Source organism: Ranitomeya variabilis, chromosome 3 (assembly GCF_051348905.1).
Source record: "Ranitomeya variabilis isolate aRanVar5 chromosome 3, aRanVar5.hap1, whole genome shotgun sequence".
Lineage (NCBI taxonomy): Eukaryota > Metazoa > Chordata > Amphibia > Anura > Dendrobatidae > Ranitomeya > Ranitomeya variabilis.
In genome coordinates, this window is record NC_135234.1 from 458,170,309 (window position 1) to 458,195,031 (window position 24,723).

Consider the following 24,723-nt stretch of genomic DNA (forward strand, 5'->3'; position numbering starts at 1 on the left):
TATCATCCATTGTGGTTTCTCAATGCATGCTCCCTGCCAAAGTTATGGTCGCTGGCAGAGAGCTGCCAATCACTGTGTTTGTGGATAGTAGTTCTGCCTCTAATCTTATTGATGAGTTTGCGTGCACAGCTTGTTTCAGGATCGAAAAACTGCCTCATCCTATCCGGGTGGTCACCATCAATGCCGCTCCTCTCTCACAGGGGGAGATTACTGCGTTTGTGGCTGAGGTTAAACTCCATATTGGGGTCCTACATTCGGAGCAAGCTACATGTAGGGTGCTCAGTAATCTGCCTGCACAAGTGGTTCTGGGTTTTCCATGGTTGGCTATGCACAACCCAGTGATTGACTGGAAAACCCAGGACATCATCCATTGGAGCGGATTCTGCCAGGAGAATTGCCTGGCCACGTGTGTGTCCGCTGTGACTCCTAGTATTCCTGAGTCTCTGGTGGATTTCGCAGATGTGTTTTCTGAGAAGGGTTGTTCAGAAGTGCCCCGACCTGGGTCTAAGAACTCTAAGGCGGATGCTTTGTCCAGGTGTTTTCCGGGGGAAGAACCTCGGGAAGAACCGGTACCCATCCTCCCAAAAGGTGTAGTGGTCTCGGCTATCACGACAGAGGTTGAGGCTGAGGTTGCCGAGGCTCAGGAAGAAGTACCACCAGAACTTCCCGTTAACAAATTGTTTGTACCGCTCCATCTTCGCCTAAAGATATTGGCAGAGCATCATGGTGCTGTCCTGGCTGGTCACCCAGGGGTTAGGGGTACTTTGGAGTTGGTGTCGCGTCGGTTTTGGTGGCCCAAAATCCATCAGGATGTGGTTTCATATGTGTCAGCATGTACCACGTGCGCTAGGGCTAAGACGCCCCGCTCCCGTCCTGCTGGCACACTACTTCCTCTCGAGGTATCCAGTAGGCCATGGACGGAGGTCTCCATGGAGGAGGACTTGTTAGGAGCACAACTGTCCTCTGTCTGGAGGAAAGTAAAACAGCGCCTGTTGAGCGTGGGTGCAAGGTACAAACGTGTGGCTGACAGTAGACGTGTGCCAGGTCCGGACCTGAGTGGGTGACTGGGTGTGGTTGACCACAAAAAACATAAGACTCAAAATACCATCCCTTAAATTGGGTCCTAGGTTTATTGGTCCGTTTAGGGTCGCCGCCATCATTAACCCGGTTGCCTACCGATTGGAGCTCCCTACGGTATATAAGATTCACAACGTTTTCCACAGATTGTTATTAAAAAAGGTGGTGGGTTCTGTGGACGCTGCGGCGATGCCTCCTCCAGTCTTGGTGGATGGCAGTTTAGAGTTTGAAGTCTCCAAGGTGGTTGACTCTCGAGTGGTGCGCCGCACGTTACAGTACCTGGTACACTGGCGTGGTTATGGGCCGGAGGAGAGGTCTTGGGTACCTGCCTCGGATATACATGCGGACCGGCTGGTCAGTATGTTTCACCGCCGCCATCCGGACAACCCGGGCCCTATAAGTCGTGAGGTCCCTGGGGTCCCTCGTAGAAGGTGGGGTACTGTCATGTCGGATGCTGTTCACACTAGGGCGTCCGATAGACAGCAGTAATTCCACTTACGTCCACTACACGCTCAGTGGCGTCGGCTAGATTTTATCCAGCTTGCTCGGGGTTAATCTGGCTGGTACTCGGGTTGGAGGCTTAGTCTCGCCCATTGCCTTTAAATAGTTTTGCTGGGCTTTGCGCGTCGCCGATTATAGCTTGTGTCTTGTGCCTGGTGATATCGGTCTGGAGTGGTGGTCTAGGAGAGGAAATATCGTATCTAGTGGTGTATTATCTTTCGTAATATTTCTCCTTCCTATATTTGTATAGTTTTGCCCTGTGCACATTATAGTGTTTTCCTGTGTGTCTGCGGCGTGTTGCGTTTTTTAGTTTTCCCTGTCTGTGCTTTCTGTGGGGGTTGGTGAGGGGTCTTATCACTGGGTGGCGGGTGGAGGTTTCAGCTTAGTACTGAAACAGGACTCAGGGTCAGGCCTGGCGGCCCAGACATGCACACCTTCAGTGTAAACTCTGGGAGAGGGACAGACAAGGTTTCCCTAGTTTGAGGGATATTGCAGGGGCCCGGGTAATCAGCTGTGTTCTATCCAGTACCCCCCTGACACCTGGGTAATAGTCTCAGGTTCTTGCAGAGCAGAAACAGCTTACATGTCCAGCAAATGCAGGTGGAAGCAAACACGAGCAGCAGATGAAGGAGGATTACTGGAACTGGTGTATGCAGCAGGAACTCAGAGCAGAGTAGCAGGATAACCCCAAAGGTTCACAGGAGCAGGTATATAGCCAGGGAGTCACCAGAGGTCAGGAGCTGGATGCAAGGCTGAATACTCTAGCACAGACTGAAGGCTGGGGTGGAATTTTATAGCAGGAAGACACAGTGCACATGAGACCAAAGACGCCATCTTGGAAAAGGGCAGTAATGCACAAAAAGGTGTTCAGAGTCCTGACATTACTCCCTCCTTAGAAGCGGCCTCAGGACGATCCTGGACCTGGTTTCTCAGGGAATCTCTGCTGAAAACAAGAAATCTTCTGTTGGGCACTGATGTTTTCCACAGGTTCCCAAGAGTCTTCCTCAGGGGGATATCCCTGCCATCTTATCAGATATTGGAGCCGATTCCTGCGAATCCTGGAATCAACAATTTCCTCCACCACAAATTGTTCTTGCCCATCAATCGCCACAGGCTGCGGAGGTGGCATAACACGTCCCTGGAAGGTATTAGGAGATACAGGCTTTAGTAAGGATACATGAAAAACTGGGTGTACCTTCATAGTCCTAGGCAGCTTCAGATGGCAGGCCACAGAGCTCACAATACCGTTGATCTTGAAAGGGCCAATGAATTTCTGTCCAAGTTTTTGTGAAGGAATGTTTAACTTCAGATTCTTAGTTGCTAACCACACGGAATCTCCTACCTTGAACATGGGTGCAGGTTTACGGAATCTATCAGCCGATCTCTTATAACGTTCTTGAGCTGTGGTCAAGGATTCCTTCAGAACCTCCAGATTTTGCCTCATCGCAGTCAGCATTTCCTCCACTGCCGGAACCGGAGAATTAATTGGAGACCTATGTAAGATACACGGATGATAACCCAGATTGGCAAAGAATGGTGTAAATTTAGTGGAGGCGCTCTGAGAATTGTTATATGAAAATTCGGCTAACGGCAGCAACTCCAACCAATCATCCTGGAGATGGCTGACATAGCATCTTAGATATTGTTCCAGCGTCTGGTTGGTACGCTCAGTCTGACCATTTGTCTGGGGATGGTAAGCGGAAAAGAGACAGACATTAATATTGAGTGCAGAGCAAAACCCCTTCCAGAATCTTGAAGTGAACTGCACTCCACGGTCAGAGATGATCTCATCCGGAATCCCATGCAACCGAAAGACATTCTGTATAACCAAGTTCACTGTATCTTTGGCTGAGGGGAGGCCGGTGCGCGGAACAAAATGAGCAGCTTTAGTCAGGCGATCAACTACCACCATGATAGTATTCATGCCCCCGATGTAGGCAGCTCCACAATAAAGTCCATTGATATAGACCCCCAAGGGCGGGACGGAACAGGTAATGGTTGTAGAAGACCCGTAGGTGCCACATGAGGAGTCTTGTAACGAGCACATACCTCGCAAGAGAGCACATAGTCCTTGGTATCCTTCAGACAAGTTGGCCACCAGAAGAATCGGCTCAGGAACTCTTGTGTCTTCTGAGGATCTGCAGACGGATGACCTCAGAGACGTAGATACGTCGATCTCTGAACCACATGCCACCCTTAAAGACAAGATTAACCCCTTCATGACCTTGGGATTTTTCGTTTTTTCGTGTTCGTTTTTCACTCCCCTCCTTCCCAGAGCCATAACTTTTTTATTTTTCCATCAATTTGGCCATGTGAGGGCTTATTTTTTTGCGGGACGAGTTGTACTTTTGAACGACATCATTGGTTTTAGCATGTCGTGTACTAGAAAACGGGAAAAAAATTCCAAGTGCAGTGAAATTGCAAAGAAAAGTGCAGTCCCACACTTGTTTTTTGTTTGGCTTTTTTGCTAAGTTCACTAAATGCTAAAACTGACCTGCCATTATGATTCTCCAGGTCACTACGAGTTCATAGACACCTAACATGACTAGGTTATTTTTTACCTAAGTGGTGAAAAAAAATTCCAAACTTTGCTAGAAAAAAATAAATAAAATTGCGCCATTTTCCGATACTCGTAGCGTCTCCATTTTTCATGATATGGGGTAGGTTGAGGGCTTATTTTTTGCGTGCCGAGCTGGCGTTTTTAATGATAGCATTTTAGTGCAGATACGTTCTTTTGATCGCCCATTATTGCATTTTAATGCAATGTCACGGCGACCAAAAAAACGTAATTCTGGCGTTTCAAATTTTTTTCTCGCTACGCTGTTTAGCGATCAGGTTAATGCTTTTTTTTTAATTGATCGGGCAATTCTGAACGCGGCGATACCAAATATGTGTAGGTTTGATTTTTTTTTTTATTGATTTATTTTGATTGGGGCGAAAGGGGGGTGATTTAAACTTTTATATTTTTTTTATTTTTTTCACATTTTTTTTAACTTTTTTTTTTTTACTTTTGCCATGCTTCAATAGCCTTCATGGGAGGCTAGAAGCAGGCACAGCGCGATCGCCTCTGCTACATAGCAGTGATCTGCTGTTCTCTGCTACGCAGGAGAAAATCAGGTGTGCTGTGAGCGCCAACCACAGGGTGGCGCTCACAGCTGCCGGGGATCTGTAACCATAGAGGTCTCAAGGACCTCTATGGTTACAATACTGAAGCATCGCCGACCTCCGATCATGTGACGGGGTCGGCGATGCCGTCATTTCCGGCCACCCGGCCGGATGCGGTAGTTAAATGCCGCTGTCTGCGTTTGACAGTGGCATTTAACTAGTTAATAGGCGCCGGCAGATCCGGATTCTGCCCGCGCCTATTGCGGGCACATGTCAGCTGTTCAAAACAGCTGACATGTCCCGGCTTTGATGCGGGCTCACCGCCGGAGCCCGCATCAAAGAGGGGCTTCTGACCTCGGACATACTATCCCGTCCGAGGTCAGAAAGGGGTTAATATCCACAGGTGGGTTGCCAGAAATACATCACCGTCATAGGCCTTCCTGCACTCCTTCCACAAGTCCTGATCGTGGATAACTCCGATGAAATTGGCATCAGATATAATGGTCTTGGACGGGGCTCCAGGTTCGGAATCCACAGCATGGATTCGGGATAAAGCATCAGCCTTCCCATTACGAGAACCTGGACGGTACGAGATAACAAAGTTAAATTGATTTAAAAATAAGTTCCAACAAGCCTGACGAGGAGAAAGACATCTAGCGGATCTAAGGAACTCTAAATTGCGATGGTCAGTTAGCACTATGATCTGTTGTGCAGCTCCTTGCAGATGATGCCTCCATTCTTTGAAAGCCGCAATAATAGCCAGCAATTCCTTGTCTCCCACGTCGTAATTCTTCTCTGCTGAGGTTAGTCTACGGGATAAGAAAGCACAAGGATGTAGCAGACCCTTCTCTCCAGTTCTTTGGTAGAGAATAGCCCCCAAAGCATTATCAGAAGCGTCCACCTCTACAATGAAAGCAAGTGTTGGATCTGGGTGTATCAACAGCGGTGCTGATGTGAAACAGATCTTAAGACGATCAAAAGCTTCTTGAGCCTGTGATGACCACTTAAAGGGCTTTTCCTTCTTTGTCAAGGAAGTAATGGGATAATATAATATCAGAAAAATTTCGAATGAAGCGTCTGTAGAAATTTGCAAAACCAATAAAACGTTGGACCTCCTTAGCATTCTTGGGTACCAGCCAGTCAAGGATAGCCTGAATCTTACCAGATTCCATGTTCAGCCCCTGGGGAGAGATGATATAACCTAAGAACTGTATCTCAGAACGATGGAACTCGCATTTCTCCGGCTTAATATACAGATAATTCTCTTTCAGATGTCTTAAAACAGTTTTGACATGTTCTTCATGTTCCTGTAGAGCAGACCTGGGCAAGACGCGGCCCGCGGGCCGCATCCGGCCCGACTGATGATTTTAAACAGCCTGCCAGCTAGCTGTCACTTCTGACAGCTCCCCCGGCACCGCTCTGCCAGCCGCCAGACGCTTCTGAGGAGGACCGCTGGTGGCTGGAGTGAAGGCCCAGAGCTCATACGCATCGGCCCTGTACGTCACGTGCAATGTGAGCAGCAGAGCCGGGTTGAATATCGGTGGCGGCGGCCTTCTTCCCGAGGCCGCTCGTGCGCAGATGGAGTGCTCTGCTTCACGGGGCTTCAGGAAAATGGCCGCGGGAGGCCGCACGTGCGCAGATGGAGATCGCAGCAGCCATTTTCCTGAAGCCGAGTTTGCAGATTTAGATCTCGGCTCCAGGAAAATGGCCGGCACGATCTACATCTGCGCATGCGCGGCCTCCCGCGGCCATTTTCCTGAAGCCCCGTGAAGCAGAGCACTCCATCTGCGCATGCGCGGCCTTGGGAAGATGGCCGCCGCCACCGATATTCAACCCGGCTCTGTTGCTCACATTGCATTCCGGGCCGCTGCGTCACCTCACCAGTGGAAGGGACCCTGCGCACGCCATGCCGCACCTCTGCCGTCGCCACACCACTGCTGCAACCCCCCCATGGACACCAGGCCGTGGCGTCGCCCACCTAAGCAGGAAGGGACCCTGCTCAGGTGCACGCCACACCGCATCACCCCACCTCTGCCGATACCATGCCTCCTGTGACCCTGCTCTGCCACCGCCAGCCCTCAGGTAAGATACTGTAAATTCGGACAATAAGACGGACCCCCATCTTATAAAAAAATATTTTTTTCTGCAGTTTTCACCCCAAATTTGGGGTGCGTCTTATGGTCCGGTGCGTCTTATAGTCCGAAAAATACAGTGTATATATATTTATATTGCATATAGAGCTAGATAGCAGAATAGCCGATAATTCATTTGTCGGCTTCTGTAAAATCATTGCAGAACCCGACAGGATAGGAGACATGGTTTACATACAGTAAACCCATGAAGAACAGTTAGATTTATATATGTCAGTGTCTAATACTGTTAGTAGTATGTGTGTGTAAAATTTGGGACCCGTATATATTTACTAAAAGAATGTATTCACAGAAAAAACTGTCTTGGGCTCCCGCGCAATTTTCTGCACCAGAGATGGAAAGCCAGTGACTGAGGGAAGATATTAACAGCCTAGAAAGGGACCATGGTTATTGGCCCCCCTGGCTAAAAACATCTGCCCCCAGTCACCCCAGAAAAGGAGCATCTGTAAGATGCGCCAATTCCAGCACTTAGCCTCTCTCTTCTTACTGCCCTGTAGCGGTGGCATATGGGGTAATAAGGGGTTAATGTCACCTTTGTATTGTAAGGTGACCTTAAGCCTGGCTTAGTAATGGAGAGGTTTCAATAAGACATCTATCCATTACTAATCCTAAAGTTTGAAAAGGGTTAAATAAACACACACATGCAGAATAAAGTATTTTAATGAAATGAAAGACCACACAGTTTTGTCCTCTTTATTCTTTTGCTAATCCAAACAATGTCCTTGATCTCCTATAAAAAATAAAAAAACAACAATATACCCATACCTGTCCGGCGTTTAGTCTCACGGAGAAATCCATATCTGTTGGTTAAATAGTTTACAACCGGGAGCGGTGCTAACGCTACCACCCTGGCTGTAAATCACTGAGGAATTAATGAGAAGCTGCCGGCGGCAGCATCAGTGAAGTCAGTGCAACCTCCTAGCCTGACCTGTGGTGAACTCTTGAGCGTGGGAAAATGATAGTGGGCGTAACGGCTGTGGACCATTATCTACAGCCTAGGGGCTGCCAATATAGGAGACACAACAGCTTTATCCTGAAGGCCTTCAAATTCTGTCTCAGAAACAATGTGTTCCTGTTCGACAACAAATACTTCCACCAGCTCAGGGGCACAGCGATGGGGAGACCCTGTTCTCCCACAAATGCTAACCTGCTCCTGGGTTGGTGGGAGGAAAAGGTAGTGTTCAGTGAAACATCTCCTACCCCAGAAGACAAGGTGGCATTATGGTTACTCTATATAATGACATATTTGTCATATGGAGGGGGACTGAGACAGAGATCGGGGATTTTGTGAAAGAACTTAATATCAATGACCTGGGACTTCATTTCACGTATGAAGTCATTAGGTCAAGTTTAGCGTTCCTTGATGTTTTCATTCAAAGAAATAAAAATGGCGAAATCATTACAAGCAATTACCACAAGCCAACAGCCACCAATTCCCTCTTGTGATGGGAAAGTGGCCATCCGAGATCCCTTAAGAGGGGTATCCCAAAAGTGCAATACCTCACGGTACGCCAGGGAGGTTAGCTGGCAGGTGGGGCAGGAATTACAATAGCTCATAATTTCTTTGTGGCACCCAGGCCAATAGAATCTCTGGAGGATCCGTTCCTGGGTGTTACCTGCCCCCATTTGACCACCCAACACATGGGAATGAGCCATGTCTAACACCCTGCGTCTATAGGGCCTTTGCACCAATAATTGCTTTATCTCCTCACCCCTTGGCTTGGTTACTCTATAAAGCAGATTCCCATTCATAGCAAAATACGATAGCTGACTGTCCTTGGCTCCTGAGGCACCCCATTTAACATTATCACATTTTCAAACACCCCTTTAAGAGTTATGTCCCTGAGATTGGCAGTTCCAAAGTTTCCCTCAGACACCTCTAGCTCAGGGATGGTGGCCTCAGGGGAGTTTGCCTCATCTTCGTGGCCAATAAGCACACACAGGAGAAACCCATCTGCTACAGCCTGCAGTGAGGTTTCTTTAGTGGTGATCTGGCTGCTGTCCGAGCAACCAGGCATCCCTGCTTTCCCCCCTGTTACATCTATACTCACCTCTGTCGGCGCTACAGTCTCCGCTGCTTCCTCCTCTTCTGCCGGCGCTCCCGCGTCACTCCCGGCTCCTTCCTGGTCTGGGTCCCGGCGTGTGTCTCGGCGTGCGCGTCGGCGCGCCTCCCCTCTGCTGCCTGTCCCGCGCCCGGTCTCCTCCCATCGTCTCCTTAGGGACCGGGCGCGCGCACACTCCTCCATTACATCCCTGGCTGCGACCTGACCCGGCAGTATTGCTGGGCCAATAGGAAGCAGTCACTTAGTATTTCAGGCCGCCCTTCCTTTGTGAAGGCGCCTGATTGTTTTGTTAATCCTACCAGAGTTCCTCTGTGTTTTGGCTCTGCACTCAGGTCCATTGCTTACTCCGTCAAGTCCTGGCTTTTGCCTCCCTGCTCTGTGTTCCGTTCCTCCTCATCCTAGGAGCTCCCTATCCTGCTGCTACCGTTTCCGTGGCTCTTCCCCACTTCTCCTTGTGTTCTCTCCTTCGTTATTTCCTATCTTCCCCTCCTGAGCCGATCCCTGGTCCTGGCATCCGTAGTACTAGTTACCTTCGAGCTTGCTCCCTAACTATCCCTGTATAGGGGTTGTCCAACCTGGTTCGCTCGCTCGAGGGAGGTTCGGTATTACGGTCCAGTGGGTCCACTCTTGTCCTTTTCCCCCGAGCGTAACACCCACACATGTTCTAGAACAATGCAATGTCATGTCCGATTATTATGGGGTGCCACAAGTTATTGACAATCCCTACTTCCTGAGATGTGGTGCCACAGTCTGTTCTTACATCCATCAAGGCCACAGATTACTTCTTAGCGTCCCCATGGATACACCAGATGCTCACAACCTTCCCAGGGACCAGTTGATGAGGAAGTGTGGACTTTATCAGGGTTGCCAGACTTCCTGAGTCCATCAGTCCAGTGACTTGCACCCCGTTTACAGACACTGAGCATACCTCGCCAGGATGAGGAACCGCATAGCATATAGGGTAGGCAAAATTGGAGCAACGCTGGCCTGTGCTCCAGTCTATTGGTTCAGAGTTGAGGTGCAACATTTGCCTATATGGCCTGGGACGTGATGTTTCCAGCATACAATGTCGCCAGCAGGAACCTTAGGCATTATTTCCACTGCCAATTTGGATCTTGGGGCCTGACCCCCTTTTGAGCCTCTGCCCTCTGTTGGGACCCTAAGTTGGAGTGGGCTGCTTTCCCAAGGAACACTTGGCTCCCTGATAACTCTCGACTAGTCCGATCAGTTCATCCACGTTTCTGGGATCACCCTGGGTGACCCAAATCTGTATTGGCCTCGGAAGGGTATGCACGAACCTGTCCATCACCACTTGCTCTGTGCAGGTGTAGAGGACTCTGGCAGCAACCATATTTGGACGAGGTGCAGTAGGTGAAACATTTGGGAGCAAGGTGGTTTGTCCTTGTAACATACCTCCCAACTTTTGAAGATGGGAAAGAGGGACAAAGTTTGCGCGTTGCGCGCAACGGCAAATTTTAGATCACACCTCTGACCACACCCATTCATAACTAGTCACACCCATATCCACGTCCCAACCACACCCATTTAGCATTGCTGATCACACTGTTTCATAAAGAATAATTATAAACAAAAAATATGGCCACACAGTGCTCCATACTGTATAATGGTCACACATGATGCTCAATACTTTATATTGGCCACACAGTGCTCCATACTGTATAATGGCCCCACAATGCTCCATACTGTATAATGGCCCCACATGATGCTCCACACTGTATAATGACCACACATGATGCTCCATACTGTACAATGGCCCCACATGATGCTCCATACTGTATAATGACCACACATGATGCTCCATACTGTACAATGGCCCCACATGATGCCCCATACTGTATAATGACTGCACATGATGCTTCATACTGTATGACTGCACACGATGCTCCATACTGTATATTGGCTGCACATGATGCTCTATACTGTATAATGACCGCACATGATGCTCCATACTGTATATTGGCTGTACATGATGCTCCATACTGTATATTGGCTGCACATGATGCTCCAAACTGTATAATGACTGCACATGATGCTCCATACTGTATAATGACTGCACATGATGCTCCATAGTGTATAATGACCGCACATGATGCTCCATACTGTATAATGGCTGCACATGATGCTCCATACTGTATAATGGCTGCACATGATGCTCCATACTGTATATTGGCTGCACATGATGCTCCATACTGTATAATGGCTGCGCATGATGCTCCATACTGTATAATGGCTGCACATGATGCTCCATACTGTATATTGGCTGCACATGATGCTCCATACTGTATAATGGCTGCACATGATGCTTCATACTGTATATTGGCTGCACATGATGCTCCATACTGTATAATGACTGCACATGATGCTCCATACTGTATAATGGCTGCACATGATGCTCCATACTGTATATTGGCTGCACATGATGCTCCATACTGTATAATGACTGCACATGATGCTCCATACTGTATATTGGCTGTACATGATGCTCCATAGTGTATAATGACCGCACATGATGCTCCATACTGTATAATGGCCCCACAATGCTCCATACTGTATAATGGCCCCACATGATGATCCACACTGTATAATGACCACACATGATGTTCCATACTGTGCAATGGCCCCACATGATGCTCCATACTGTATAATGACCACACATGATGCTCCATACTGTACAATGGCCCCACATGATGCTCCATACTGTATAATGACTGCACATGATGCTTCATACTGTATAATGACTGCACACGATGCTCCATACTGTATATTGGCTGCACATGATGCTCCATACTGTATAATGACCGCACATGATGCTCCATACAGTATAATGACTGCACATGATGCTCCATACAGTATAATGACTGCACATGATGCTCCATACTGTATATTGGCCGCACATGATACTTCGTACAGTATAATGGCCACACATCTACTCCTACACACGCGGCTGAGCTCCTTACACTTTGCACACACGGCTCCGCTCCATACACACACGGCTCCGCTCCGTACACCTCATACACACAAGGCTCCGCTCCATACACCTCATACACACACGGCTCCGCTCAGTACACCTCGTAAACATTCATCTCCGCTCTATACACCTCGTACACATTCAGCTCCGCTCCATACACCTCGTACACACGCTGCTCCGCTCCATACACCTCATACACATGGCTCCGCTCCATACACCTCATACACACATGGCTCCACTCCATACACCTCATACACACACGGCTCTGCTCCGTACACCTCATACACATTCAGCTCCGCTCCGTACACCTCGTACACATTCAGCTCCGCTCCACACACCTCATACACACACGGCTCCGCTCCATACACCTGACCTCGTACACACTGTCTGCTACATCCACACTGTAAACACCTCCTGACCCCACAAAAGGTAGCTAACTTACCTCATCCAGCAGCACCATGGCAAGTTGGCAACCAGCGTCACAGCCGAGTCCTGCAATCCACGGAGGTCCCGATCATGTAACCCCTGACTCCTCCCCTCCTGTGACCTCATCACAGGTCCTGTGTGCACAGAGCAGCCAATATGTGGTGTAAGGCTCTGCGGGTGCAGGGATGACCGGCTGATACGTACTGCACTGCATACGCATACCTCCCAACTTTTGAAGATGGGAAAGAGGGACAAAGTTTGCGGCGCGTTGCGCGCCGCGGCGAATTTTAGGCCACGCCTCTGACCACACCCATTCATAATTAGCCACACCCATATCCACGTCCCAACCACACCCATTTAGCACTGCTGATAACACTGTTTCATATACAATAATTATAAACAAAAAAATATGGCCACACAGTGCTCCATACTGTATAATGACTGCACATGATGCTCCATACCGTATAATGACTGCACATGATGCTCCATACCGTATAATGACCGCACATAATGCTCCATAATGTATAATGGCCACACATGATGCTCCATACTGTATAATGGCCACACATGATGCTCCATACTGTATAATGACCTCACATGATGCTCCATACTGTATATTGGCCACACATGATGCTCCATACTGTATAATGGCCACACATGATGCTCCATACTGTATAATGACCGCACATGATGCTCCATACTGTATAATGACCGCACATGATGCTCCATACTGTATAATGACTGCACATGATGCTCCATACTGTATAATGGCTGCACATGATGCCCCATACTGTATAATGGCTGCACATGATACTTCGTACCATATAATGGCCACACATAGCTACTCCTACACACACGGCTCCGCTCCGCACACCTCGTACACACACGGCTCCGCTCCGCACACCTCGTACACACATGGCTCCGCTCCGCACACCTCGTACACACACGGCTCCGCTCCGCACACCTCGTACACACACGGCTCCGCTCCGCACACCTCGTACACACACGGCTACGCTCCGCACACCTCGTACACACACGGCTCTGCTACATCCACACTGTACACCTCCTGACCCCATACAAGGCATTACTTACCTCCTGCAAGACCATGTGGCAAGGTGGCAGCAACCAGCAAGTCCTGCAATCCACGGAGGTCCCGATCTGCCGATCATGTGACCGCTGACTCCTCCCCTCCTGTGACCTCATCACAGGTCCTGTGCGCAGAAAGCAGGCAGCCATACAGAAGGGTAAGGAAGGGCCCGGGGCATGGGTTAACTATACAAGGGGGCGTGTCGGTCCTGCTGTCTGTGCCGTGGGATTAGAGTGTCCCGTGCGGGAGTGCGGGGCAGAGGCTGAAAACCGGGACAATCCCGCACAATGAGGGACGGTTGGGAGCTATGCATACGGAAGGGTAAGGGGCATGGCTTAACACAAGGGGGCATGTCGTCTGCTGTCTGCGGGAAGCAGAGCGTCCCATACGGGAGTGTGGGGCAAAGGCTCAAAATTATGGACAGTCCCGCAGAATTATTATGCCTGTAATATGCCCAGCAGTGGACTAGCTGTGTCCTGACATTGTCACCTCTAAGCGCGCCAAGATTTCAGTTTTTATCTTGCCATATTCCTTGGCATCTTGCAAGGCCAAGACATAGTAGGCCTTCTGGGGCCGTCAAGTATCGCGCCAGGACATCTGCCCATTGATCTGGCCGAAGTTTGTCCCTCTCAGCGACACCTTTCAAAGACAGTAAAAATGGCCTCTGTGTCATCACCTGCCGCCTTCCAGATGAAAAAAATTATCCCCTGACCTTGGAGTCAGAGCTGTCACCGTGCCACGAACCGCCTCTGTGACCTAATCAATCTGCTGCTGCTGTTGGTGCTTGTCCCATTGCTGCTGCTGATCGAGCTGGATCTGCTGCATACGTAGCTTCCTCATCTGTTGTGCCAGCTGCTGCTGCTGTAGCTGTTGCTGGTGCTGCAGGGCCTGCAGCAGGTCCTCCATGCTGTCTGATGTTGTTTACTGGCTTATGGTCACCTTCACCCAGGGTATACAGTGCCTCTGTAGCAGTCACACGTGTTTTCTGGGAACGCTTCCCGCACTTCTAACACCAATTGTGAGGGATCGGCTCTGTGTTAGACGCTGGTACACACAGAGGATTCAGTTTGTTGACTCAAAACAAACAGGCGGTTTATTAAGGGTAAGTTCACACAGGGCTTTTTTGCTGCATATTTTTTTCTGCAGCAAAACCTGATCATCTTGGCAGGAAAGAAGCTGCGTCAAAAACGCAGGTTTTGGTGCACTTTTTTCATGCGTTTTTTTTTTTTTGTATCTTTGTGCATGGTAATAAAGTTGAGTGCCCCCAGAGAAAAAAAGTAACTGCTTCCTGTAGAACCACCCATATTTCACTGTGAGTAGAAAATGGAGACTGAACAGCCATTGCGATTGAGAAGGACTTGTCCATGGCGACTAAGAAGGCCATATAAGAAGCTACTACTGCTGAAAATTATCCATGATCAATTGCAACAGGTAAAGTATACATTCTGCCCTGTTCCCAGGCACTGTGATCATATGTTTTTCTCATGCGCTGTGACATGTGTATACTGATGCACCACATGGTTGCCATATGTGTGAAACACATAGGCTGCTTTCACACTAGCGTCGGTACGGGGCCGTCGCGCTGCGTCGGCCCGACATACCGACGCATACTGTGCAAAAAATGCCCGACGTGGGCAGCGGAAGCAGTCTTAGGACGCTTCTGCTGCCCCATTGCAAGGTCCGGGGAGGAGGGGGCGGAGTTTCGGCCGCGCATGCGCGGTCGAAAATGGCGGTCTCGACACAAAAAAAGTTACATGTAACGTTTTTTGTGGCGGCGGTGCGCCAAAACACGGCGCAACCGTCTCACGACGGTTGCGACGTGTGGCAATGCGTCGCTAATAAAAGTCTATGGAGAAAAAACGCATCCTGCGGGCAACTTTGCCGGATGCGTTTTTTATCCACAATGACGCATTGCGACGTGCAGTGCCCGACGCTAGTGTGAAAGTAGCCATACACAGATATCCGTTTGTTTTAGCATAACGTGTGTGCCCTAACACAGTGTGCACTTTGTTTTATCTTACAGCGCTCTACAGCACGTTGTAGAATATGGGTGCATCCAATTGTTGCTGATCGCACAAAGAAAGGCCATTTTAATAATTTGTACCAAGATTTAAGACGGTAATGCAATATTTCTTTATAATTGGAGAACAATATTATTTACTTGGTAGTTATATAATACATCAAAAAAAAGAACAACGGAAGCTTTTTACCAATAAAAACAAATATTTTTTATTAATCACAAAAAGTATAAAATCTTTAACAAGTCCAATTAGCAGTCAGTGGAGATACATATGACAGAATATACTGTCTGCATAAGGGAAATACACCACAAAGACCTATAGTGATCAAATGATCCAAAAAATACCTAAACAAGCTCAGCAATATATATGTAAATAACTTTCATGATGTTAAAGGGAACCTGTCACCAAGTTTTTTGAAGATGAGCTAAAAATAGTGTTAAATAGGGGCAGAGCTGGGCGTTACATTAGTGTCTTTGTGTGCCTTTATTACCCACCTATGCTGCCGAAATACCTTTGTAAAGTCGCCGTTTTCTGCTGTCACTCACGCTGGTCTGGTCCTATGGGCGTGGTGACAGCGCTGTTTCTCCCCCAGAATCCTGCTCATCATTACGTTGGTGGCGTAGTGGTGTGCGCATGTCCAAAAGGCGACTCCACTGCCCAGGTGATGAAAAACAGCGCGATCTGCGCTATTCAGCCGTTTACCGGTGGGCGCGGCCATCTTTCCTGTGGCCGCGCGTGCGCAGATGGAGCGCTCTGCTGCCCGGGGCTTCAGGAAAATGGCCGCCGCGATCTCCATCTGCGCACGCGCGGAATCCTGCGGCCATTTTCCTGAAGCCCCGGGCAGCAGAGCGCTCCATCTGCGCACGCGCGGCCACAGGAAAGATGGCCGCGCCCACCGGTAAACGGCTGAATAGCGCAGATCGCACTGTTTTTCATCACCTGGGCAGTGGATTCGCCTTTTGGACATGCGCACACCACTACGCCACCAACGTAATGATGAGCAGGATTCTGGGGGAGAAACAGCGCTGTCACCACACCCATTTGACCAGACCAGCGTGAGTGACAGCAGAAAACGGCGACTTTACAAAGGTATTTCGGCAGCATAGGTGGGTAATAAAGGCACACAAAACACACTAATGTAACGCCCAGCTCTGCCCCTATTTAACGCTATTTTTAGCTCATCTTCAAAAAACGGGGTGACAGGTTCCCTTTAATTGGCATTTCGTACAAAGCCCAACCTCTATCAGCTGGAAACAGCAGCTAATAAACTAAGGCACATAGCTAGTGCATATAGAAATATACATCAAATTATACTGTCATATAGTATGTCACAGTGGACAAATAGAGGAGTGTATATTATATAAAAAGCACCATAGTGTCTAAAGCATGTGGGCCATAGATTAATGATGTGCCTATAGCATGTTATAAGCAACAGGTGAAAATGAAAATGAAAATAAAAAGGGTCCATACAATGATAGAGTGTATGGCAAAAAAAATGCCTAAGGTGCTCAGTAGGACCCTTATAATCCTAAATGAACCAGTTAGCACAATGTGAAACAACTAGAAAAGTGCATATAGTGCAAAGCCTAAGGAGAGGCATGGGTGCATTTACCTAAGAATGCAGGTCAGTAGAAGGACCCCGACGCGCATTTCGCGTGATGCTTCGTCCAGGTTGATAGTAATCTATGGCCCACATGCTTTAGACACTATGGCGCTTTTTATATAATATACACTCCTCTATTTGTCCACTGTGACATACTATATGACAGTATAATTTGATGTATATTTCTATATGCACTAGCTATGTGCCTTAGTTTATTAGCTGCTGTTTCTAACTGATAGAGGTTGGGCTTTGTACGATATGCCAATTAACATCATGAAAGTGATTTACATATATATTGCTGAGCTTGTTTAAGCATTTTTTGGATCATTTGATCACTATAGGTCTTTGTGGTGTATTTCCCTTATGCAGACAGTATATTCTGTCATATGTATCTCCACTGATTGCTAATTGGACTTGTTAAAGATTTTATACTTTTTGTGATTAATAAAAAATATTTGTTTTTATTGGTAAAAAGCTTCCGTTGTTCTTTTCTTGATGTATTGTGTACATATGGAAGTACCCCTTTATTGGGGTTTGGTAGTTACGGTATATAGTTTACACAAGGCAATATATATATATATATATATATATATATATATATATATATATATATATATATATATATATATATATATATATAATTTATTTATTTATTTTTTGTCGAAAAAAGGAAGCAGCACACCATTGCCTGCGAATAAGGAGCTGTTTTATTTAGCCCATGATGGCAACGTTTCAGTTCAGTGTAGCGGGCTTGAAAAAGGTTCGCTACACTGAACCGAAACGTCACCATCATGGGCTAAATAAAATAGCTCCTTATTCACAGATAGTGGTGTGCTCCTTCCTTTTTTGGACATTATATATATATAATATATATGAGCCCAGAGTGACATGTTTTGTCCATAGTTGTAGGCTGGTGGCCCAAGAGTGGCATGTACAGTAGAGTAGGACCCATCAGAGGGAGATCACCTTGCCGTGGTTGATGGGCACACATGAATTGGCCAATTTATGCGCTAAGAATCTTCATTACTGTAAGTTTTATTAAAAAAAAAAAAAAATTTGAAAAAAATTAGTAAAAAAATATTTTTGAAGTATAATTCATATTGAATATTTGTCTGTGTTTTCACATGGCCTAGATTCATGTACATGTGCAGCTGTGTTCTTTTGTCTATATGATGCAGCTTGCAGCTTTGCACATGTTCACATTAGGGGTGCTGGTTGGTTTCTTTTTTTTCTCTATTTTTCTCTATCTATCTATCTATCTATCTATATATATATATATATATATATATATATATATATATATATATATATATATATATATATATATATATAAATAATTTTTTGTTCGTCTAAGGGGTACTTCCGTCTGTCTGTCTGTAACGGAAATCCCGCGTCGCTGACAGGCTTAGTCCGGCCGCGGATTGGCCCCTACTCTCCTCCAGTCAGTGCCCCCTCTGTTATGGTTCTCAATGGCAAGAGAACATAGCCCAGCAAACATAAGTACTAGCTCTTGGAAGGATGGAAACTAAACTGACCATGAACTAAACCTGCCGCACAACTAACAGTAGCCGGGTAGCGTTGCCTACGTTCTTTATCCCTAGACGCCCAGCGCCGGCCGGAGGACTAACTAATCCTGGCAGAGGAAAATATAGTCCTGGCTCACCTCTAGAGAAATTTCCCCGATAGGCAGACAGAGGCCCCCACATATATTGGCGGTGATTTTAGATGAAATGACAAACGTAGTATGAAAATAGGTTTAGCAAAATTGAGGTCCGCTTACTAGATAGCAGGAAGACAGAAAGGGCACTTTCATGGTCAGCTGAAAACCCTATCAAAATACCATCCTGAAATTACTTTAAGACTCTAGTATTAACTCATAACATCAGAGTGGCAATTTCAGATCACAAGAGCTTTCCAGACACAGAAACGAAACTACAGCTGTGAACTGGAACAAAATGCAAAAACAAACGAGGACTAAAGTCCAACTTAGCTGGGAGTTGTCTAGCAGCAGGAACATGCACAGAAAGGCTTCTGATTACAATGTTGACCGGCATGGAAGTGACAGAGGAGCAAGGTTAAATAGCGACTCCCACATCCTGATGGAAACAGGTGAACAGAGGGGATGATGCACACCAGTTCAATTCCACCAGTGGCCACCGGGGGAGCCCAAAATCCAATTTCACAACACCCCTCCCTACTCCCCTCCAGTCAGTTAAACACCACTTCAGCGATTGGTCGCGGTTGGCCGGACACAACTAATCAGCGAAACGCAGTCCGGCCGCAAATTGGTGCGGGATTTCAACCACGCTTCGCTGATTGGTCGCACCCGGCTTCGCGATATTGGCACAGAATTTAACCCCCACTCACAGCGCGACATACATACTGTACATACATACATATTCTAGAATACCCAATACGTTAGAATCGGGCCACCATCTAGTGTGTGTGTGTGTGTATACATACATATATATATATCTACTATATAATTGTCTAAGGGTCACTTCCGTCTGTCTATCCTTCTGTCTTTCTGTCACGGATATTCATTGGTCGCAGCCTCTGTCTGTCATGGAATCCAAGTCACTGATTGGGCTCGCCAGCTGCCTGTCATGGCTGCCGCGACCAATCAGCAACGGCCACAGTCCGATTAGTCCCTCCCTACTCCCCTGCAGTCAGTGCCCGGCGCCCGCTCCCTACTCCCCGAAGTCACCGCTCACACAGGGTTAATGCCAGCGGTAACGGGCCGTTATGCCGCGGGTAACTCACTCCGTTACCGCCGCTATTAACCCTGTGTCACCAAGTTTTTACTATTGAGGCTGCCTATGCAGAGTCAATAATAAACACATCTAATGTTAAAAATAATAAAAAAAATCATTATATACTCACTTTCCGCCGCCTTTCCCGCTCCTCGCGACGCTTCGGTGACCGCTCCATGCAAGCGGAACGTTCCGGTGGCAAGGATGGTCTGCGAGAAGGACCTGCCATGATGTCACAGTCATGTGACCGCGACGTCATCACAGGTCCTGCGCGCGAGAAGGAGGTGACAGAACTACAAGGGGCCCTCGCGGAAGGTGAGTATATGTTTATTTATTTTTTTTTAACCTGTGACATACGTGGCTGGGCAATATACTATACTACGTCGCTGTGCAATATACTACGTGGCTCTGTGCTGTATACTATGCCACTGCAGTATACTACGTGGCTCTGTGCTGTATACTACGTCACTGGGCAATATACTACGTGGCTCTGTGCTGTATACTATGCCACTGCAATATACTACGTGGCTCTGTGCTGTATACTACGTCACTGTGCAATATACTACGTGGCTCTGTGCTGTATACTACGTCACTGCAATATACTACGTGGCTCTGTGCTGTATACTACGTCACTGGGCAATATACTATGTAACTGGGCAATATACTATGTTACTGGGCAATATACTATGTTACTGGGCAATATACTATGTTACTGGGCAATATACTATGTTACTGGGCAATATACTACGTGGCTGGGCAATATACTACGTGGCTGGGCAATATACTACGTGGCTGGGCAATATACTACGTGGGCTGTGCAATATACTACGTGGACATGCATATTCTAGAATACCCGATGCGTTAGAATCGGGCCATCATCTATATATATATATATAAGAGGCATCGTGATTACTCGCTAATCCCACCCCTGCACAGTAGCTCCGCCCACCACCACATCACCACACAATCCCGCCCCCACCACATTACCACACACAATCCGCACCACATCACCACACACAATCCCACCACCCCACCCCATTACCACACATAATCCCTCCACCCCACCACATTACTACACATAATCCCGCCCCCCCACCACATTACTACACATAATCCCCCCACCACATCACCACACATAATCCTGCCCCCCACCCCATTACCACACATAATCCCGCCCCCCACCCTATTACCACACATAATCCCCCCCCCACCCTATTACCACACATAATCCCGCTCCCCCACCACATTACCACACATATTCCGGCCCCCCCAATACATCACCACACATAATCCCGCCCCCTCAACACATTACTACAGATAATCCCGCCCCCCACCACATTGCCACACATAATCCCGCCCCCACCACCACATTACCACACATAATTCCGCTTCCATCCACATTACCACACATAATCCCGCCCCCCACCACATTACCACACATAATCCCACCCCCCCACCACATTACCACACATAATCCCGCCCCCCACCACATTACCACACATAATCCCGCACCCCCAACACATCACCACACATAATCCCGCCCCCCCACCATATTACTACACATAATCCCGCCCCCCACCACATTACCACACATAATCCCGCCCCCCCAACTCATTACCACACATAATCCCTCCCCCCACCACATCACCACACATAATCCCGCCCCCAACACATCACCACACTATTGTTATCAACTTCATTTTAAGTTAATTTACCACCTGCGTAAGCGCTATTGAATGTTGTCATTATTTACTTTAGTTTAATCACCAGCAGCGTTAATTAGATAGCAATGAGCGTGCCGAGCGTTAGCTGGCTGGAAACAGCTAGTCTAATATATATGATGAAAATAAAAAATATATATATATATATATATATATATATATATATATATATATAATTTATTTTTTTTATCATCTAGATTCCCGGAGAAGTTTGTTTCATTTTGCAGACTAGCAATACCTGCATTTGACCATCTCTTCAACATTATACGTCCACATATCACCTTACAGGACACCTTGATGAGAAAGTCAATTTGTGCTGAGGAAAGGCTGCTCATCACCCTACGGAAAGTTTAGAAGACAAGTATTTAATTATTTAACTTGTGCTGCTTCATGTAATTTTCTATCGTTTGTCCTGTAACTAAACAGCTAAATTTTTTTGCCGCTGGTTACGCCTTTGGATTACACAGGGTGGTTTCACACGTCCAGATATTTCTGGTACTGGAGAACACGGTACCGGAGTTATCCGTGTCTGTGTGTCCCATGTGGGATCCGTGTGATGTCCATGTGTCAGTGTTCTGTCCGTGTATTGAAACCATTTTTAGGTCAGGTTCAAACTTGTGAGTGTGATGTTGGAAACTTGCATGAGTCTCTCATATCATCACCCATCACTGCCTTCGGCACTCGAACCAGAGTGTATGACTGCATGTAATTGTATGCAGCTGAATGTTCCTGTACGAACTGCCAACAGCAGTGCTGGGTATTGATGCGAGAGACTCGCATCACACTCACAAGTGTGATTCCGGCCTTATAAATTGAACTGTTGAGAGATTATTATCCTATTGCCTGACTGATGATTTCCTATAGGGCTCATGTGGCACACTAATGTCACTTGAGCACTGATAGAACAAGCACCAGCATGAAACAGTTGTGATGTAGGCATGTAAAGTTGAAGATGGATTTAGAGAGTTCTTGTAGAGGTATTGAACAACAATGATTTCTAAACCATTTAATTAACGTTCTGATACTAATTTTTGTTTTTTCTACCTCTATATCACAGCTTTTTGGCCACGGGAGAGAGCTTCACCTCACTACATCTACAGGTTCATGTTGGAAAATCCACAATTTCAAATATTGTAAAGTGCACGTGTAAAGTAATTTGGGAGAAATTGCAGCCCATTGTGATGCCTTCCTCATCCGACTTGGCTGCAGGTCGCAGCAGGCTTTCAAACTGTAGCCAACTTCCCTAACTGCCTGGGTGCCGTCGATGGTAAACACATCAGGGTGCAACAGCCACCGCATTCAGGATTACGCTTCTTTAATTACAAGAAGTATTTTTCTGTGGTCCTGATGGCGGTGGCTGATGCACACTCCCGTTTTGTTACCATTGATGTTGGTGCCTATGGCAGTACAGGGGACTCTTGAGTGCTGAGAACTTCACAAATAGGACTACAAATTCTCCAAAATTGCTGTACACTACCAGCCAACAGGCCTTTGCCGGGTTCCACACATCCAGTCCCGTTTGTGATGGTATCGGATGAGGCTTTTCCATTGATGCCAAACCTGCTGCGCCCATACCCACGAAGGGGACTGAATGCCCGGTGGAGGGTTTTTAACTTATCAGCTGAGTCTTGCACGTAAATTTGTCGAATGCACATTTGGAATAATGAGCAGCCAGTGGGGGGTGCTACACACAGCCATCCAATTGGAAGTAAAAACTGTAGATGCATGCTGCGTACTGCACAACTATGTACGAGAGTACGCTCAAGATCAAGAGCAGATTGAGTCACAGTTGCCTTTGTTCAACACATCGATCAGCTGGGCTTTAGGACGTCCTTCCAATTCCGGTGTACGAGAGACTTTCGCAGACTACTTTGAGTTCCGAAGGATCCGTCCCATGGCAATACTCGTGTCCCAGATATGCAGGCAAAACAGCGAACATCCTCCAACTTGAATCAATGAGTACTGCATGATATCTTATATTGTGCCTTTCCATAAAACATGTGTAAATGTTTTTGTTTTGTAACCTTTACCCCCCCGAGGGTGGTTTGCATGTTAATCACCGGGAAAATTTGTACAATTCTGACTACTGTCCCTTTATGAGGTAATAAATCTGGAACACTTCCATGGATCCCATTGATTCTGTAATTGTTTTCTTGTGACATATTGTACTTTATGATAGTGTAAAAATTTCTTCGGTATGACTTGCGTTTATTTGTGACAAATGAAAATTTTGAAACTTTCCAACTTTTCATGTTCAGGCCCTTAAAAAAAGTAAAATTTCCCACATGTCTACTTTACATCAGCAAAATTTTTGAACCAAAATGTTTTTTGGAAGGAAGTTATAAGGGTTAAAAGTTAAACAGCGATTTATCAGTTTTATGACATTTTTGTTTTAGACAAAGGCAGAGGGACTGTCAGCCCTGTGCCAGCTTCTGGAATGCTGTGATCGTGTTTGATTGCAGCATTACGGTGTTTAACCCCTTCCCGACCCATGACGCCACGTAGGCGGCATGAAAACCCGTGCCAATCCGACCCATGACGCCTATGTGGTGTCATGGAATGATCGCGTCCCTGCAGATCGGGTGAAGGGGTTAACTCCTATTTTACCCGATCTGCAGGGAGAGGGGGAGTGGTACTTCACCCCCCCGTGGCTACGATCGCTCTGATTGGCTGTTGAAAGTGAAACTGCCAATCAGAGCGATTTTGTAATATTTCACCTAAAAAACTGGTGAAATATTACAATCCAGCCATGGCCGATGCTGCAATATCATCGGCCTTGGCTGGAAAACCTGAAGTGACCCACCCCCACCCCACCGATCGCCCCCCAAGTGCTCCGTTATGGGGTCCGGTCCCCTCCGTCCTGTGCTCCGCTCCCCCGTCCTCCTGCCCGCTCCCCCCCTGCTCCTATGTCACCCCCCCTGTGCTCCGACGCCCCCCCGTGCCCCGATCTCCCCCCCCTTATACTTACCGAGGCTCTCGGTGTCGGTCCGTCTCCTCGCTGGGCGCCGCCATCTTCCAAAATGGCGGGCGCATGCTCAGTGCGCCCGCCGAATCTGCCGGCCGGCAGATTCATTACAAGTACATTTTGATCGCTGTGGTAGGTTCTATCACAGCGATCAAAATAAAAAAATAATAAATAAACCCCCCCCCCCTTTATCACCCCCATAGGTAGGGACAATAATAAAATAAAGAAAATATTTTTTTTTCTTTTTCCACTAGGGTTAGGG

At 47.2% G+C, this 24,723-nt stretch overlaps 1 long non-coding RNA gene across 2 annotated transcripts in view; it reads left to right on the plus strand.

Annotated features, from left to right (window-relative positions):
• The window catches only part of LOC143816350 (uncharacterized), a 50,048-nt gene extending 26,424 nt beyond the window's left edge, over positions 1-23,624 (plus strand). The window contains exons 2-4 of one of the 2 annotated variants that reach the window (XR_013223923.1): positions 15,422-15,516; positions 21,694-21,857; positions 22,554-23,624. This is a non-coding gene — a long non-coding RNA (uncharacterized LOC143816350). Of the gene's footprint in view, positions 1-15,421; positions 15,517-21,693 lie in introns of both variants that reach the window. The other variant, XR_013223922.1, reaches the window with a different exon arrangement.
• The last annotated feature ends 1,099 nt before the right edge of the window (positions 23,625-24,723 follow it).